Genomic DNA, 19979 nt, shown 5'->3' with positions numbered 1-19979 from the left:
GTACTGTAGTGCCGGCGTCCCTGCCCTCTGCTAGGCAGGGACGCTGTTCCCCTCACCGCTCTGCTCCGTGCCCGGCGTCCCTCTCCCGCTCTGCTGGCAGCGCGCGCTCCTTCCCGGCCACTGTGCTTAGGGCGCGCGCGCGCGCCCTCCCTCCCTCTTAAAGGGGCCGCGCGCGCCGTCCTAAGGAGTCCCCGGCCAATGGCCGGAGGACTTTACCATATATAAGGCACCTCCTCCAAAATGGAGGTGCCCGAGCAATGTTGTTGCACCGTTCTACTCTGCTTCAGCCCTCAGGTCCCGTTGCCAGTTACCTGCCAGTTACCTGCCAGATTCCTGCCAGCTTGCTGTCCTAATCCTGCCTGATTTCCTGTTACCTGCCTGCCTGCCTGAGGTCCGACGGTCTGCCTTACAACTCCGGTCAGTCTGTCTAAGGACCAACTTGCCCGCTCACCTGGGAGCGCACATCAGCTACCTGCCTGCTTGCCTGAGGTCCGACGGTCTGCCTTACAACTCCGGTCAGTCTGTCTATGGACCAGCTTGCCCGCTCACCTGGGAGCGCTTCTCCGCTACCTGCCTGCTTGCCTGCCCGGAGGCTCCGCTGTCACGTGCTGTGACCACCAGCTATTCCAGACTCTTGCCCGCTCACCTGGGAGCGCTTCTCCGCTACCTGCCTGCTTGCCTACCTGGAGGCTCCGCCGTCACGTGCTGTGACCACCTGCTATTCCAGAGACTCTCGCTTGCTCACCTGGGAGCACACATCCTCCATCTGCCTTGCTAGCCTACCTGGAGGTTCAGCCATCACAGGTCGTACCTACCCTTTACCTAGAGACTGCCCCGGTCACTTGCCGTGACCTCCAGCCCGTTCTTCCAGAGACTGCCCCGGTCACTTGCCGTGACCTCCAGCCCGTTCTTCCAGAGACTGCCCTGATCACTTGCCGTGACCTCCTGCCCGTACACCCAGAGACTGTCCCGGTCACCTGCTGTGACTGCCTGCCTGGTCGCCACCCGCTCCCTTACAAGGACCGCTCCCTTGTATAGTAGCCCAGAGGTTCCGCCTCCCAGACCCGTTACATTCACAATAACAGTAATTTTGACCAGGGGTGCCCAAACTTTTATATGCCACTGTAATCATACTGTCCTGGAAAATCATGTTGCCAGGTCACTTTTACCAACATTAAATGTTATAAAGAGAGAATTCAAAAAACAATGGAGGAATATCAATTTTTTAACTATTTCACCACACTTGTATTTTTTTTTCTGATTCTTTAGTACATTATATTGGAAAATTAATAGTGTCATTCAAAACTACAACTCATTCCGCAAAAAACAAGCCCTCATATGGCTATGCCAATGGAAAATTGAAAAAAGGTATGACTCTTGGAGGAAGGGGAAGAAAAAAAATCAAAAAGAAAAAGCAAAAAATCATCTGGGTTTGAATATAATAAAATGGAGTAATGCAAACACAAGCCTGTCCTGGTCCTGTGTCTCAACTGACAGAACAGCAGTATCGTAAGCACATACTGTATACCTCCATGAGCTGAGGAGAAGGGCTGTGACAGCAAAATAAGTTAATTTTCTCCTTGGATGAATACCTGCTCAAGGAGGACTGAGGATGGAGAAAAAAATACTTTGTGCTCAGTTAGCTGAGGAAAGGATTTATGTTTTGTGATGTCACAGCCCTGCTCTTCAGCTTACAGAGGTATGTGCGCTTACCATACAACTCCTCTATCAGTTGAGACAGAAGTCTCAGGAGTTTGTTTTTTTCAGACTGCAGTCTGTCCACATACCTCCATGAGTTGAGGAGAGAGGCTGTGACACCAGAAGAAATAAATCTTCTCCTCAGCTGACTGAGCACAAAAAATTATTTCTCCACCCTCAGTCCTCCTTGCGCAGTCAGTCAACTGAGGAGAAGATGTATTTCTTCTCCTTTCACAGCCCTTTTCTACAGTTCACGTGAGCTCACTGTGCTTTTCTTTGGCTCATACGTGTGCTTTCGATGCGGCTCCTATGTTAGTTGAGACATAGGTCTCTGGAGCTGTTTTTTTTCAGATTACAGCCTGTCCTGACATATGACTAGGATGGGCTGCCGTTTGAATTATGGGATGGGGAACATTTTATTATATATAATGTATACAACCACTTTAAGGATTATTACACTATTACCCTTTCTCAACATCACCTAATGTTCAGGAGCATTATTTAAAAGTACTATAAGTTCACCAGCCCTGTAAATAATGTTCATGTCCTATATTTTGAAGAGAACAGGTTAGCTTGCTATTTACTTTTGATATATCCTTCCCAATGGAGAGTAAATTGATAAGAACATAATTATCAGTTGCACGTTGTGTGGGTTGTGACTGATCCTGTAATTAAAAAGTCACATAAAGTTGAGGAGTTACTTCCTCCTTTAAAACTCTGGCGCATTTAACCTTCTCTGACTTACACATGTTTAGCTGTATATTAATTGCCTCCCGCTCTCATTGTAGTCCTCTTACTGAATCTATCAAAGAAATCCAATGACAATGCATTTTAATTGTCACATTTTTGCTTGTACGTGGCTTTTTTCCAAAAGCCTGTTAAATTATAGGAAGCAAAGATGGAAGTAAAATTTATGAGGCGTGAAATTAAAAGCTGAGAATTTGATAAGGCAAATATAACATAATATATTTAGATTAGAGGTCGGTTTTCTTATAGCATTTTTTTTCTTCTTATTGATATGAATATCGTTGCAGTAAACAGTACAGCAAAATTAGTCATTGAATAAGCAGGACCACATAGACGGTGCAAAAAATTATTGAAGAGGTTATCTGCATTGGACACTTTTTGTAAGAGGTGGCCTCGTCATGGGGAATCCTGCCTCTGGGACCCCAATGATCAGCTGTAATGTGCGTGGGAGCTTGATAACAATTGTTTAAAGGGTTATTCTCAAGTTCTTTAATGGTTAAAATTGAAAAATGCTCGTAAAATCCAGCAATTTTGTATTTTACTTATTAAAAATCCTCTCCGATGTCATTGCCTAGGTGACCGGCCACCTCCTCAGTCTATCGGTGGTGGCTGGTCTCCTAGGCAATGAGTGCAATGCATACAAGTTCTTAGTTCCAGAACTAGTAAGTACTGCTCTGAAGCTGGCTGGGATGACAGGATGATGCCGGTAGCCTCCCAATTCGGTCAGCTTCAGTATCCCTGCGCTCCTTGGATGCTGCAGCAGAAAAGCTGCTTCTGTAGGCAGCATCAGAAAAGGCACAGTTCAAGCTAGTTGTGCCACATTGCCCCTGGACCGAGCTGTCCTCCTTATCTCGCTTTAACACCCCCAATAATTATGACCCATCAAACTTATTAGCTCAGTCCTTTCATACAATCTAAAGTTGACCATTCAACTTTGGCATCGGGCAACAGCGGTCTGTCCCAACTCCTGTATATACATGAATACTCAGCTGTTTTCAATGGGGAGAGAGGAGAAAAAAGAGCCACTGGCAGCAGCTTATCTCCTTGTTTGAATTAAAGTGACAGACCCTCAGCTCCTCAAAATCTTCTGTTGGGGAAGAATTGGGAGATCTACACATAGATTAGATGGGTGGCCCATCCTGCCAATAATGGCAGGTTCAGCCGGCTTTAATCTAAAGTCATGTATTGGAGCCTTAATAGTAGAGAACTGCTGGCAAATTGCACATATGGTATGTCAGCCGCCTGACGTCACTGAGTTACACAGTCATTGATTCCTATTGACAACTGCTTTTTTTTTTTTTACTACAAATGAAAGCTGATTCTTCTGGTCAATTATTACATAGGATACAAAAAATCCCCAAAAAATGAATCTTTAAGACAACAATACCCACTTTTATTACTGCAGAAGACCCCCAAATTATATTCTTGCCTCAAAATCACTTGAATGTAAAGCATGGGTTACTGCTTTGCAAAGCATGTGAAATCAATTTGCTTTTCGTAAAAGTGTAATGTTATGGAAAGCCAGATTAGGGCTCAAGAAATCCCAACGTAGCCTGGAGCCCTGGTTCTAAAACACAGCTTTAATTAATAATAGCCGACTGCATGGGATCCTATTGATTGTGCTCTACCTGAGTATGAAGACACATAAATGGAAAATGTACAGGTGTAACATGTTTTGTGTACTTCTAAAATACACACTATGGCCCTGATTCATCTAGACCGGTGATGTTCACACCGGTCTTGATGAGGGGACATACTGGAGTAAGACACACCTTATTTTATAAGATGCACAAGCATCCTAATAACCCAGGAGCATCTGACGAATCGAGTGTGCCTCACCAAAAATTTTACTGCAGTCGAGGAGGTGAGTAAGATTTCTGGTGTAGGGAAAGCCACAGCTCGATATGAATTAGACAAACCCCAGCTTCGCACAATTCCTCCCCAGCTTCACACAATTTGGCATAGCTGGTCGAAACTGACATGAAAATGACGAAAGTCGCATAATTTTTGCCTATCTTAACGTTGTGCAAAAATTTGATGACTTTTTAAAATAATTACAGCGCAATTGCTTTGATAAATTGTGGTCTGCATGTTAGGCCCTAGTCTAGGTAAACTAGCTAACAAGCTGGACTTGACCCGTCATTTGAGATCATAATATGTTTCATATCTGAGCACTTCACCTATCAGCCTATGGCAGTTTTAATCACAGCTTGATCCTACCTACCCGTATAATTGTAGGCTATCAGCCCAGGAGAGGTATCATATTAGATTAGGTTCCCTGCAAAGCAGGTCACCTTGTCGTTGGCTATTGGGCACACATGAATTGGCCAATTTATGAGCTAAGTATCTTAATTTTTAACTTATTTTCTATAACAGTAATGCAATTCCAATTTCATATATTTGATGATTGGATACAATAGCGTTACTGAGTGCAACTTTAATTTGTTAGTTAATTAGAGAATCAGGTTTTGCCTAGAATTTAGCTATTCCGGAAATACTTCCGTCTTCCATTATCAAAGAAGAATGAATACTCAAAGCCCTTAAGGTGTAGAATTACATCAGTGAGACAACTGACATTTTCCTTTTTACAATTCGTCAAATGTTTTTTTTTTCAAAACCGCAAATTACATCTTTCTGCAAATACCTAAACGTGAAAGTTGAAGAGAATCCACAAGATCACCTTTAGTCACTGTTTGCTCCCACAAAGGTCCTTGTCTATACGTCTTCATATTCCCCGACCACAGAGGCGGATGAGTGTGGTTATCCAATTCTCCCCCCAATGTCAGAGCTGCACATGATGGCTGAGAGATAATATTCCAGTGGAGACCCGGCATTAGTGGAGAGAGGCTGCTTTGCATTCATGATGTGTGAGACATCGCTGACGTGACATGTCCTGTTGTCAGGGATAGATAAGAGGCAGTGGTCAGGGCGAGAGAAAACTCATCAACAAACTAATGTTCAGGATTGATAAGGAGTGAACCAGAAAGTATTCTGGAGATGTGTACACAAGCAGGAATAAGCGTTTAAAATAAAATTATTTCTCAAGCATACATTTCAATGCTATTTCCAATACTAAAACCATAATGTGTTGCGGAAAGTGCATCTACAGCGCCATCTTTACTCTCTAACAGTTGACATTTTTCTACAAAAAAATGCACTATATTTAACTTCTCATACAATAAAAAATAAAAAGGAACCTGTCACAAATTTTATACCAAGTTATAAACCCTGCCCATCACCTTTAAAAGCATGTAAATAGAGTTCCTACAACCCCTTTATACCCTCATACCTCCAAAAAAGTATTTTATTCATGTCCCACACTGCATGTAAATTGCAGGATCCGGTCAGATGGGTGTCTCTAGATTTCGATCAGCGCCGCCCTAGTCCCTTCATACGCCGTCTTTTCTACCATGATGGAAGAGGATGATGTCTTGTAGTTCATCCGCACAGTGCTCAAAGTCTTACCCTTGCACAGTGGGATCAGAGACTTGCGCAGGTGCCCCTCACTCTGCCCTAGTGAACAGTCAAAGAGCTGGTGACGTAGAAGTAAAGCCGGCACAAGTCTTTGAGCACTGTGTGGATGATGTGGAAGTTATCCACTTCCATCAAGTTAGGAGAGATGGCGTTTGAGGGGATCAAGGTGGTTCTGAGCATGATCTGGATTCGCCCATTGGACCAGGCATCCCAAATTTGTTTTCAAGGTGGGACATGTATAAAACACTTTTTCTGAGGTATGCAAGGGCACCCATGAGGGTATAAAGGGGTTGTAGGAACCACATTTACATTCTTTAAAAGGTGATGGGAATGGTTTATCGGGTATAAAACTGGTGACAGGATCCATTTAAGAATATCTTATAATGGACCAGTAATAGAAATGAGTAATTTGATTTGTGCTGCCCTTCCCCAGCATCCTGGCTGGTCCTCCGTGGCATCTGATCTTTATTTTTGCTTCCCGCGTACTTGGTTTGGCATTCTGGTCCCTTTGGTGATTACTAGACCGCACAACGTTGTGATGCATGTCATGACATTCCATGTGGCCAGCATGAATGAAATTGGTCATCACTAATAAATAAAATTTTGCACATGGGACTATGTGCTGTAATGACACAGCTAATGCTCCATCTATCATCTGCGTCATGGCTTCTGCTCATAATGGAAACTGCTGCAATTACTTAGTGATTCCCCATGGTTCTGTAATATCAGAAAAAGGAATTGTAGAATGTTCTTTGATATGAATACAAGGCTGCATCCATGTGTCCAATTTTCACGGACCAACCTTGAGTCTCCTAACCCTAGTGAGCAGCCTGATAGTAATATATGAGGATGTAAGTTTCCGTCAGGAGTAGTGTTGAGCCACCCCCGTAGTGTTCGAGTTCGGTTCGGTTCGTCGAACACCCGTGTGTTCGCCGAACTGTTCGTCGAACTGTTCGTCGAACACCTTCAAACACCGTTAAAACCAATAGCAGGCAAACAAAAACACATGGAAACACATAGAAAACACCTTCAAAGGTGTCCAAAAGCTGACCAACTGCTCAGAAGACACAACTAACACATGGAAAAGTGACAAGTACATATAGTCATGCGAAAAGAAAAGAGGTGGAGGAGTAAAAGGAGGGGGAGACACAGATATAGGTATGTCATGCCCTTCTAAAATCCAAAAAGTGAGAAGCCGACACGTTCAGTCCGCTCCTGCCCGTGCCACCTCCGTGTCGCCGGGTTTGTGCCAGAGCCGCGGTGAACCCTGACGGCCAGCCCCCCTCTCCCAATACTGGTGCCTGTCCGCTGGTGAGTCGAGCGAGCCCCCCTGTGGTGGAGGCAGCTCTAAGCTTTTTAATTTAAATTGTCTCTCTAATTTGAATGAATACACTTTAAATCCATTTACAAGGATCTATTGGAGGGCAAGTCTCATGACAGCAGCCGCGTAATTCCAGCTCCAGTAGCGTCCACTAAAGCTGCTGCAGTTAAAAAGCTTTTATAAGGATCGAGCTCGGCTGTCCACCGCAAGGCATCCTACTGCCAGTCCCAGTCCCTATGCCTTGGGGTGCCTCCTGATGCTCTTCACTGAGTATCCCGTGGTCCCGAAGCATTTCCTTTGAAAAAATTAAGTGTCAAAACTACAGGTGGTGTAGCTTGCTTAACAGCCGGGATAATCCACTGACTAGCAGACACTGCTACTAGGCACAAAGTATTTCCTGGGCTAGATGCAGTTAAAAATTTGTAATTAGATACTCTCGTTGGATGCTGAGAAAGCATTCCATAGAGTCTCCTGGCACGCCATATATGATTCTCTTAAAAAGCTTGGGGTAGGGGTCTAGGGGACCCTTTTATAGCCAAAATCACGGCCCTGTATCGCAATACGTCACCTAGGCTGAAGATAAATGGAACTGTATTACCCTGAGGGCTCGGTTGCTACAGAGGTATTGCACCTCACCCAGAGGTGTGATATCTCACTCTCAGGTAAGGATGGAGTGTGGATCAGGACCCGACACCTGCATGCATTACACCACATTGCCGTGGGGCAGGGCGACCAATATGCCCCTGAGATGGGCACGACAGTCCCTGTCCCTGGCTGGAGTGGGGGGAGGGAACACTGAGGAAGGGGAACCCTGTAGTGCAGGAGCAGGGAGGAAGCAGTTCCTGGGTGCATTGAGAAGGGAGTATAAAAGGTGGGCACCATCTTAGTTCAGTGCTGAGAAGTCTGAGCAGAAGTGGCAGGGAGCAGGGGCTCTGCATGAGCTCTGCTCCGGAGGCGGGCCTAGTAACAGAGGCCCAGGCCTGGAAGAGGGAGAAGGAAGGAAGAGGAGCGGAGAAGGCTCCAGGAACGAGGAACGAAGGGATCCCAGGGGTGCGGACGGGCGAGTCGCCACCGCACGCCCGAATCCACCTGCGTGGAGGGGTCAGGCCAAAGGGGGAGACCGGTCCCCGAAACTAGTGGAGGCAGGAAACGACCCTCAGCTAGAAACAGGAGGCTGTGACATTTTATGTGGCGCAGCCCCTCGCTACACCCGCTAGGAAGGCACCACATAGGGTCAGGGAAACTGGCGCCAAGTTTACCAAGAGGACGCCCGAGGCAGCCGGACAGAAGGGTTGGTAAGAAAGGTCAGACAAAGGACACACAAAGGGGGTCCTGTGAAGCACTCCAAAGTTATCTGGGAGTTGTCTGAGCCCCTCACCTGGTGAGCACAGTACGACGTGGGCAGCCGTTACCTGCAGACGTGGTATGGATAATAAGAACTGTGAGTAAAGGCCCTGGACTGCATCACTGACTCCGTGTCGTTACTGCTGCTGCCCTGCACCATCACCCCCATCCTCCACATACACTGCCCTGAGGCTATACTCCTCCCGTGGGGAGTTATGCTACGCTCTGCTGCACCCACAACACCAGCCTCAGCGGTCTGCCCTGGAGCGGCGGTTCACTCTGACCGCAATCCACGGGTGGTGTAGTCGGACATTTAAACATCAAAACCACATAAATAGTTCCGCCACTGGTTTGACCTCCCTGAGCCACGGAACCGGGTCGCCGCCACGGAGACTACAACCACCAGCATCCACCAAAAAGGGTCCGGCTCTGGGTGTCCCAAGGCCCAGGGGGCGCGTCAAAACATTTTCATCACCTTTCACAATCACCAATGGGACAAGGCAGGGATGTTCTCTGTCCCCTCTCTTATACATCCTAGTGACGGAGCACCTGCTCTCATCAATTCGCCATAACCCCAATATTAGGTGGATTGAGGTGGGAGGCACCGAGTACAAGTGCTCTCTATTTGCTGATGATGTCCTAGTATATATCACTCAATCACATATATCCATCCATGCTGTTATGGCTGAAATAGATCACTTTGTTACATGGTCAAATTTTAAAATCAATGCAGCGAAGTCTGAGGCCCTCGATGTCTCCCTCCCCAAATCCATATAGGATTCCATCCAGTCCAACTTTCCCTTTGCCTGGCCCTCACAGGGTATCAAATACTTAGGAATTCCTATTCATAGAGACCTCTCCCATCTATGTTATCTTAATTTTGGGCCCTTTATTGAACAACTCCATACAGACCACGGTTGGCAAGTTAGAACTGTAAGATTCACTACGTGAACCACTGGTGTTTTGTGGAAAAGCACATGTACACTGTGTTCCAAATTATTATGCAAAAAGTGTTTAGGAGTGATAAGGGAAGAATTTGTTTGTTTGTCAGTTAAACTCATTGATGGTGATGTGTGTCAGGGCTCTTTATATCACTGTAAGCAATTGCAGACACCTGTGCTAATTAGTTTGGCAGGTGTGTCCAATGAAAGGCAAGACTACTTAAGAAGGCTGTCTCACATTATTAAGCAGCCTACATTTTCTGCCAAAATGGGAAAGAAAAAGGATGTGTTGGCTGCTGAGAAGCAACAAATTGTGGAGTGTTTAGGTCAAGGCATGACTACAATCAACATTGTGCGATGATCAGGATGAAGTGTCTTGGCAATCAAGAAGTATGTAGCTGATTCACAGTACACACGTGTGCGTGCTGATAAGGGCAAATTGAGGACTCTTTCCTACAGGCAATTACGTCAGGTTAAAAGAGCAGCGGCAAAAAAGCCTTGTCATAGCAGCAGACAAGTTTTTGAAGCTGCTGGTGCCTCCAACGTCCCCCGAACAACAAGATGCAGGGTCCTTCAGAGGTTTGCAGCTGTGCATACGCCATCCTGTCGACCTCCTCTATCCACTTCACACAAGCAGAAACGGCTCCAGTGGGCCAAACATTACATGAAGACTGATTTCAAAACTGTTTTGTTCACGGATGAGTGCCGTGCAGCGCTCGATGGTCCAGATGGATGGAGTGGAGGATGGCTGGTTGATGGACACCCCACGCAAACACGGCTACAGCGCCAACAAGGAGGAGGTGGAGTAATGTTTTGGGCTGGAATCATGGGGAGAGAGATTGTCGGCCTCTTTAGGATCCCTGAAGGCGCTAAAGATGAACTCCATAATGTATGTGGATTTTCTCAAACAGCACTTCCTGCCATGGTTCAAGAAGAAGAACCGTGTATTTCACAGCAAGATCATTTTTTTGCATGATAATGCACCATCTCATGCTGCACATAAAACATCTGCATCTCTGGCTGATATGGGCATAAAAGGGGACAAACTTATGGTGTGACCCCCATGCTCCCCTGACCTCTACCCCATTCAGAACCTCTGGAGCATCATCAAAAGGAGTGTCTATGATGGCGGGAGGCAGTTCACATCTAAGCAACAGCTCTGGGAGGGTATTCTGTCCTCATGCAAAACAATTGAAGCAGAAACCATCCAAAACCTGACAAATTCAATGGACGAGAGAGTTCAGAAGCTCCTTTCGAACAAGGGGTCCTATGTGAAAATGTAACATCACCTAGAATAAAGTTTTGAGTTGAAAACTGTTTGATTTCAGTTTCTAATAACCTGCTAATGCTTATAATTTCAAAAATGACCATTTTTTTGGTCTTTATTAAAATGAAAAGGTTGATCGAAAAGTTTGGGGGATCTAAGAGTGTGGCAACCCAGTAGTCATGATTACTTCGAATTCTGACAATATGAGGGTCATGTTGCAGGTAGTGCAGCAAGAAGGCACTTATGTGTCTTGCGCATCTCGGAGCCCCAAAATTAATTTCCGGGCTAGATGCAGCTAAAAATTATTATTAATTTTAAATCTGGTGGAGCTTAGTATAGATGGCCTAATAGGATCAGTGCTGCACACTGCTACAAAGCCCAAATTATTTTCCAGCCAAGATACAGATAAACATGATTAGTAATTTGAAAGCTTAAAACGGTTGGTAGGGTGATTTTAACCAATCATCAAGCTTTTACTCGTTTCGGATCCATGATTTGTTCATCTTTATGAACGTGAGTCTGTCTACATTATCAGTGGAGAGCCGCGTGCGCTTATCTGTCAGCACACCACCAGCAGCGCTGAACACACGTTCAGACAGAACGCTGGCTGTGGGGCATGACAAGATCTCCAAGGCGTAAGTGGCTAGCTCCGGCCATTTATCCAGATTGGAAGCCCAAAAAGAGCAAGGGTCCAGTGACACAGTCATGGCTTCAATGTTTACTTGGAGATACTCCTGTACCATCGTCTCTAGGCGTTGACTATGTGTCAGACTTCTTGTCTCCTGTGGCCTTGCAAAGGATGGGCTAAAAAAGTGGTGAAATGATTCCGCAAAATTGATGTTACCAGCAGATACTGTGGTTCTGTTACGGTTTGAGTGCTGAACACTTGACGGTCCCACGGTTGGCAAGTTGGAACTGTGAGATTCACTACGTGCACCACTGGTGTTTTGTGGAAAAGCACATGTAAGATTCTGCAACAGTCTCTGCTGATACTCCTGCATGCGTGCATCCCTTTCTATGGCAGGAATAATTTCTGCAAATTTACTTTTGTATCGGGGATCTAACAGTGTGGCAACCCAGTAGTCAGGATTATTTCTAATTCTCACAATTCGAGGGTCATGTTGCAGGTAGTGCAGCAAGAAGGCACTCATGTGTGTTGCGCACCCAGGAGCACCAAGTCCCTGTTGTGTTGGTGGCGAGGTAACAATCATGCTTCCTTCCTCTGTCCTCTCCCCCCAACCTCGCACAACAGAAATATGATCAAGGTCTCCCTCATCTGATGAGTCTTCCATCAGTTCGTCCTCCACTTGTTCCTGGGCTCCTGCACCTTCCTCACTAGTTTGGCTGCTACCATGCGCCCTGGTAAAACCATCTCCCCCACCCTCACATGCCTGCCGCCTTGGTGCTGCCGACCGTCTGGACCTTGCAGATGTTAGCCCTTCCGCATACAACTCCTCCTCTACTTCCTCCACCTCCTCTTGTGCCACCACCTGACTCCGAATTCTGTTTAACATGTGCTCCAGCATGTAAATCACCGGAATAGTCATGCTGATAATGGCATCGTCAGCACTAAACATCTTCGTCGCCATTTCAAAACTGTGCAGAAGGGTGCATAGGTCCCTGATCTGAGACCACTCCTCCAGCGTGATTTGCCCCACGTCTGGATCTCGTTGGCCCAGGCTATACGTCAGAACGTATTGCACCAGGGCTTGTCGGTGCTGCCACAGTCGCTGCAACATGTGCATAGTTGAATTCCACTGGGTAGGCACATCGCATTTTAGCCGGTGAAGTGGCAGGCCCAACGACTTCTGTAGAGATGTAAGTCGCTGAGCTGCGGGATGCGAACGGCGGAAGTGAGCACACAGCGACCGTGCCCTCTGCAGAAGGCCATCTAGTCTGGGATAGTGGGCTAAAAATTGCTGGACAACCAGGTTCAACACGTGAGCCATACAAACCACGTGTGTGACATTGCCCCGGCGAAGGGCCGCACCCAGGTTTGCAGCATTGTCGCACACGGCCTTCCCTACTTTCAGGTCCAGTGGAGACAACCATTCATGAAATTGGTTCTCCAGAGCTGACCACAACTCCTCAGCTGTGTGACTCACATTTCCCAGACATTTCAAAGTAAAAACCGCCTGATGACGTTGAGCCCTACTGCCAGCATAGTAAGGAGGTGTGCAGGATCCCTTCTGCGCAGTTAGAAAGCTTGTGGCATGACCAGACAGGCTTTGGGTGCAGGTGGAAGACCGAGAGGAGGTTGAGGAGGCAGAAGCAGTGGAGGAACTTTGACATAAAGAGGATTGACGCACAACTCGTGGGGACGGCAAGACTTGGACAGCAGCCCCTTGTCCTGCTGTCACCATAGTTACCCAGTGCCCAGTCAGCGACATGTAACGCCCCTGTCCATGCCTACTCGTCCAAGTGTCTGTGGTGAAATGCACCCTGTCACACACAGAGTTTCTCAAAGAAGCGGTGATGTTGTGTGCGACATGCTGGTGGAGCGCAGGCACACCTTTCTTTGAGAAGTAGTGCCGACTGGGCATCTGGTACTGGGGCACTGCGACGGACATAAGGTCTCGAAAATCCTCTGTGTCCACCAGGCGGAAAGGCAGCATTTCTGTAGCCAAGAGCTTGCAGATGGTGAAATTCAACCTCTTAGCTTTCTCATGGCTAGGAGGAAATGGTCTTTTACTTGTCCACATCTGAGGGACCGAGGGCTGGCTATTGTGCTTAGACGGGGTTGATAAGGGTGTCCCCGGCAAACTGCCGGTCTGTGAGGAAGATGCAGGCGGACATGTTAGGTTGCCTTGATCCAAAGGTGGTGCTATCGATGTCGGACAGCGCTCAACACCAGCTGGTGTTACCACCTCCAAAGAAAATGATGACCTGCCAATCACGCTGGCTGTTGCGGGTAAAGAGGTGGCAGGTCTGCGCCCCAAAACAGGTGTGACTGCTGTCCCCCCAGTCACAGAGGATGAAGAGGCCGCGGATGCACAAGATATGGCAGACGGTGGTTGGCCCGGCCGGCTAGGCCGCATTGTAGCACACTGAGCTTCCCACTGCAACTTATGCTTCATGTCCATGTGCCGGTTCATGCATGAAGTACTCAAACTATGTATTTTTTGGCCTCTACTTAGCTTTTGCTGACAAATGTTACAGATAACACGAGTTGGGTCATCTTTATCGATCTGAAAAAATGCCCAGGCTATGCAAGGCTTAGCACCCATGCGACCTGAAGAGCCACCACGACTTGTGGTGAGAGGCAGAGTTGTGTTTGAGGATGCAGTTGTTGACGTGCTTCCAGTACTACGTCTCTGTCCAGGAAGGCGCAACCTGACCTCGTCGTCACTAGCATCTTCCTCCACCTCCTCTGCTGACCTCATCTCTTGGCTGACTGTGGGTTGACAGTAAGTGGGATCTCCAACCTCATCATCATCACCCTGTGCGTTATCACACCCGTCGTCCTCAGAGCCAACCTGTTCCTGCCCTGACAAAAAACTAAAGTTGTCGCTCCAATCAGGTATTTGAGTCTCATCATCGTCTTCCTCATTGTCTCCACCAACAGGAGTTACAGTTTGGGAATGAGGGTCTACATTATGGTCAGAACCTTCTGCGTCTGGTCCTGGATCCGACTCATAAAGATTCTGGGCATCAGTGCAAATCATTTCCTCGTCTGGATTCACAGAAGCACTGGAGTCGACCTCTGATTCCCAGTCTATAGTATGAGTAAACAGCTCTGCAGACTCAACCATCTGTTCTACCTCATACTCAGATGGGCAGCTGGAGATTTGGGAGCTGTGAGGAAGCAAGTGCGATTGGGGTGACACCTTTGAGGACTGGAGTATTTGTGATGTTGAAGTTGATGTGGAGGAGAGCCCACTTAAAGGAGCACTTGATATCCGTTGAAGCACCCGCTGTTTTTGTGCCTCATCTGGAATTTGTAGCGATTGGCGTGGCCGTAAGAAAGGGATCTTATCACATTGTCCGCTAAAAGAAGTGGACATTTTAGTTTGGCTGGAAGATGGTCTTTCTTCTGCAGATGTTACTGTTGCTTTAACACCTACCCCACGGACACAACCTTTTTTCCCCTTCCCAACACGCCTATTCCCCTTTCCACCAGCAGCAGGCCTTTTTCCACTCATTTTGGTGGTTAACTAAGTCACAACTCTGGAGTTGTTTGCACAAAAAAACAATGGATGGGAACCGAGCAGAGCTGAGTGGCCAAACTGTGGTATTAGGCCAAAATTATTGGCTGGGTTAGATGCAGAAAAATATTATATTCAATTTGCAACCTGATGGAGGTCAGTATAGATGGACTAATAGAACAAGTCCCACACACAGCTAGAAGCCCAAATATTTTTTCAGAGGTAGATGCAGAAAAAAATATATTCAGTTTGCAACCTGATGGAGGTCAGTATAGATGGACTAATAGAGAAAGTCCCACACACTGCTAGAAGGCCAAATATTTTTTCAGAGCTAGATGCAGACAAAAAATTATTTTGAATTTGCAACCTGATGGAGGTCAGTATAGGTGGACTAATAGAACAAGTCCCACACACTGCTAGAAGGCCAAATATTTTTTCAGAGCTAGATGCAGAAAAAAATTATATTCAGTTTGCAACCTGATGGAGGTCAGTATAGATGGATTAATAGAACAAGTCCCACACACAGCTAGAAGCCCAATATTTTTTCAGAGGTAGATGCATAAAAAAATATATTCAGTTTGCAACCTGATGGAGGTCAGTATAGATGGACTAATACAACAAGTCCCACACACAGCTAGAAGCCCAATATTTTTTCAGAGCTAGATGCAGAAAAAAATTATATTCAATTTGCAACCTGATGGAGGTCAGTATAGATGGAGTAATAGAACAAGTCCCACACACAGCTAGAAGCCCAAATATTTTTTCAGAGCTAGATGCAGATAAAAATTATTTTTAATTTGCAACCTGATGGAGGTCAGTATAGATGGACTAATAGAGAAAGTCCCACACACTGCTAGAAGGCCAAATATTTTTTCAGAGCTAGATGCAGAAAAAAATTATATTCAGTTTGCAACCTGATGGAGGTCTGTATAGATGGATTAATAGAACAAGTCCCACACACAGCTAGAAGCCCAATATTTTTTCAGAGCTAGATGCAGAAAAAAATATATTCAGTTTGCAACCTGATGGAGGTCAGTATAGATGGACTAATACAACAAGTCCCACACACAGCTAGAAGCCCAATATTTTTTCAGAGCTAGATGCATAAAAAAATTATATTCAATTTGCAACCTGATGGAGGTCAGTATAGATGGAGTATTAGAACAAGTCCCACACACAGCTAGAAGCCCAAATATTTTTTCAGAGGTAGATGCAGAAAAAAATTATATTCAGTTTGCAACCTGATGGAGGTCAGTATAGATGGAGTAATAGAACAAGTCCCACACACAGCTAGAAGCCCAAATATTTTTTCAGAGGTAGATGCAGAAAAAAATTATATTCAGTTTGCAACCTGATGGAGGTCTGTATAGATGGATTAATAGAACAAGTCCCACACACAGCTAGAAGCCCAAATATTTTTTCAGAGGTAGATGCAGAAAAAAATATATTCAGTTTGCAACCTGATGGAGGTCAGTATAGATGGACTAATACAACAAGTCCCACACACAGCTAGAAGCCCAATATTTTTTCAGAGCTAGATGCAGAAAACAATTATATTCAATTTGCAACCTGATGGAGGTCAGTATAGATGGAGTAATAGAACAAGTCCCACACACAGCTAGAAGCCCAAATATTTTTTCAGAGCTAGATGCAGATAAAAATTATTTTTAATTTGCAACCTGATGGAGGTCAGTATAGATGGACTAATAGAGAAAGTCCCACACACTGCTAGAAGGCCAAATATTTTTTCAGAGCTAGATGCAGAAAAAAATTATATTCAGTTTGCAACCTGATGGAGGTCTGTATAGATGGATTAATAGAACAAGTCCCACACACAGCTAGAAGCCCAATATTTTTTCAGAGGTAGATGCAGAAAAAAATATATTCAGTTTGCAACCTGATGGAGGTCAGTATAGATGGACTAATACAACAAGTTCCACACACAGCTAGAAGCCCAATATTTTTTCAGAGCTAGATGCAGAAAAAATTATATTCAATTTGCAACCTGATGGAGGTCAGTATAGATGGAGTAATAGAACAAGTCCCACACACAGCTAGAAGCCCAAATATTTTTTCAGAGCTAGATGCAGATAAAAAATATTTTTAATTTGCAACCTGATGGAGGTCAGTATAGATGGACTAATAGAGAAAGTCCCACACACTGCTAGAAGGCCAAATATTTTTTCAGAGCTAGATGCAGAAAAAAAATTATATTCAGTTTGCAACCTGATGGAGGTCTGTATAGATGGATTAATAGAACAAGTCCCACACACAGCTAGAAGCCCAATATTTTTTCAGCGCTAGATGCAGAAAAAAATTATATTCAATTTGCAACCTGATGGAGGTCAGTATAGATGGATTAATAGAACCAGTCCCACACACAGCTAGAAGCCCAAATATTTTTTCAGAGGTAGATGCAGAAAAAAATTATATTCAGTTTGCAACCTGATGGAGGTCTGTATAGATGGATTATTAGAACAAGTTCCACACACAGCTACAAGCCCAATATTTTTTCAGAGGTAGATGCAGAAAAAAATATATTCAGTTTGCAACCTGATGGAGGTCAGTATAGATGGACTAATAGAGAAAGTCCCACACACTGCTAGAAGGCCAAATATTTTTTCAGAGCTGGATGCAGAAAAAAATTATATTCAATTTGCAACCTGATGGAGGTCAGTATAGATGGACTAATAGAATGATGCTATGCCCAAAAGATTTTACTTCACTAGGTGCAGTAAAAAAATTGGTATTCTATACACAGGTGGTATATCTTGCAACACAGATAGGCTACTCCACTGACTAACACACTCTGCAATAGGCCAAAAAGGATTAGCTTTGCTAGATTCAGCCAAATGCTGTGAAAAAAACTTGAACAGCACTGGCACAGACCTGCCTGGCAAAAACTGATAGGAACTGATGTAACCTAGTCCTGAAAAGGACTCCAATTACAATTAGTCTTTACTCCCACAATCTATCTATTTAAGAGCACAGACCTGCCTGATAAAAGTCGTAGGAAATGCTGTAACCTAGTCCTTAAAAGGACTGCAATCACAACTATTCCCTACTCCCAAGCTATCTGTAGATTTGTGCGAAAATTGGCTTGAAATTAACAAGGTATAGCGCACACAGCAACAGCGGTGCCGTCTAACACGCAGCTGCAGCAGTGAGAAAATGGTGGCGACGGGGAAAATGGCTTGGTCTTATAGGGCAAGGACATGTGACATACACTGCCAATGACACATGCCCTTGCTTGTGTGAAAAAAAGCACTTCGCTCCGTGTGTGCGCTGCTGATAGGCTGACAGATTGCACCTCCCCACTGTAAATGCGGGAAAGAAAAAAAAAAGAGATCTTCATTATTCCTGCAGAGATCCATCCCCTGCCCCTCCCCCCACCCCGCTGTACACTCAAACTGCGTATTAACATTAATTTTCATGATTACTGAGAAAAAATCCAGTTATGATTTTGGTGCACGAACAGTTATCGAACATAACCTCGAACAGCCGAATTTTTCTCAAATCGTTCGTGTTCGCCGAACGGCTCGAACACCGTCCAAAACAGCTCGAATTTGAGATTGGCGAACAGTTCGAGTAGAACAACGCTCATCTCTAGTCAGGAGATTCGCAGTCGGCCTTGACCAAACATGGATGCGAATCACGGATATGTGACTGCACCGTAGGGAAGTTTCAATAAAAAGATTAAAACAACAGGATGTTCCTTAGCGCAGAGATATGAAGAACTAGACGTAAGGGAGTATGATCACCTTGTATGGATTTGAAACTGATAGGTGCAAACTGGTGTAGTCCAGCTCACCTTGATTGAGGTTGATTCTCAGCAAAGGAATGCCCCTTGTGGCCAAAGACTGGATAAGAAATAAAAGACTTTCCAGCTGACTCTTGATTAAAATATTGCAAAAACTTTTATTCCATATCGTAAAAATTGGTTCTCATGATAAATCCAAGCGTGATGTAGTTTCCTACATGTTTCAGACTTAAAAAAAGGTCCATGATTAAGGACTTTTTTGAAGTCTGACACGTGTAGGAAACTACATCATACTTGGATTTATTGTGAGTGTCTATTTTTACCATATGGAATAAAAGTTTTTGAAATATTTTAATCAAGAATCAGATGGAAAATCTTCCATTTGCTATGAAACTGATAAGAACAACACTATCCAAAGTGAAGAGTGTCAGCTTCTCCTGTCCCCGTAATCCGGATTGATTGGCAAACCTGCGGTCAGCCAATATGTACATATTGTAAAAAATAAAATAATATAAGGAATCTGCAAGTGCTGCTGAAACAGTCCAGACAACACTGGATAATGTCAGAAATAACTTTATTCCATAAAAGTAGGTCATGGAGTTTTGCATCGCACCAGCTTATACTGTGCTGGTCTGAGGAAGGCGTAGATATGATGCAGAAAGGTGCAGCCTACTTTTATTAAGTACATTTATTTTTTATCGTATCCTATGTTGTCTGGACTTCATCAACAGCGATTTTAGATATTTTTTCATAATATTTGTTATTTTGTATTATTTATACATGTTCTTCCCTTTTGTGCCGGGACAATAGTCCTGGCACCAAAGCCTTAAGCCAAAGCCTTTCCTCAAGTTAAGGTATAGTCTAGAAAAGAAAAAGTTCCCACCTCAGTTGATGAGTCCAAACAGCAATGAAGTTAGCGTAGGTAGTCCACGGGGAATTCGTTCATTTTACTGCAAGCCATTCTAAAGCTGGCATGTTAGTGAAAGTTATATCAATACTGAAACACAGAAGCAAACACGCACAAACAAATGCATATGCCCAGCCCGATGATCTTATGTCCAATAAGTTTGAAGAAAGGAAGAAAAAAAAACATGTTTTTGCATAATCACCTTAACTCTTTCTCAACCAGACTTCTGTAAAGTCACTTTCACACGCCGATACTTTAATCAGCATTACACAGCAGATTTTGTGATCCAGCAATGGAAAATAAACAGAATCGAAACTATAACTTAAATTTTGCACCCCTTCTGTGTTGTAGGTCCACTGCTGGTTTTGACTTTCA

The 19979-nt window shown here is 44.8% G+C and overlaps 1 protein-coding gene across 2 annotated transcripts in view; it reads right to left on the bottom strand.

Annotated features, from left to right (window-relative positions):
- LOC141157349 (platelet glycoprotein IX-like) overlaps positions 1–19744 on the bottom strand; it is a 45631-nt gene extending 25887 nt beyond the window's left edge. The window contains exons 1-2 of one of the 2 annotated variants that reach the window (XM_073644480.1): positions 19581–19744; positions 5090–5338 (exon numbers count right to left, since the gene is read on the bottom strand). The gene's annotated coding sequence lies outside the window, so the exon portion shown is untranslated. The remainder of the gene's footprint in view (positions 1–5089; positions 5339–19580) is intronic. The other variant, XM_073644478.1, reaches the window with a different exon arrangement.
- Between the last annotated feature and the right edge of the window lie 235 nt (positions 19745–19979).

This window comes from Phyllobates terribilis, unplaced genomic scaffold (genome assembly GCF_046119375.1).
Source record: "Phyllobates terribilis strain yellow unplaced genomic scaffold, ASM4611937v1 Scaffold_8__6_contigs__length_399053987, whole genome shotgun sequence".
Classification (NCBI taxonomy): Eukaryota; Metazoa; Chordata; class Amphibia; order Anura; family Dendrobatidae; genus Phyllobates; species Phyllobates terribilis.
This window is presented reverse-complemented; position numbering and strand designations above follow the sequence as displayed.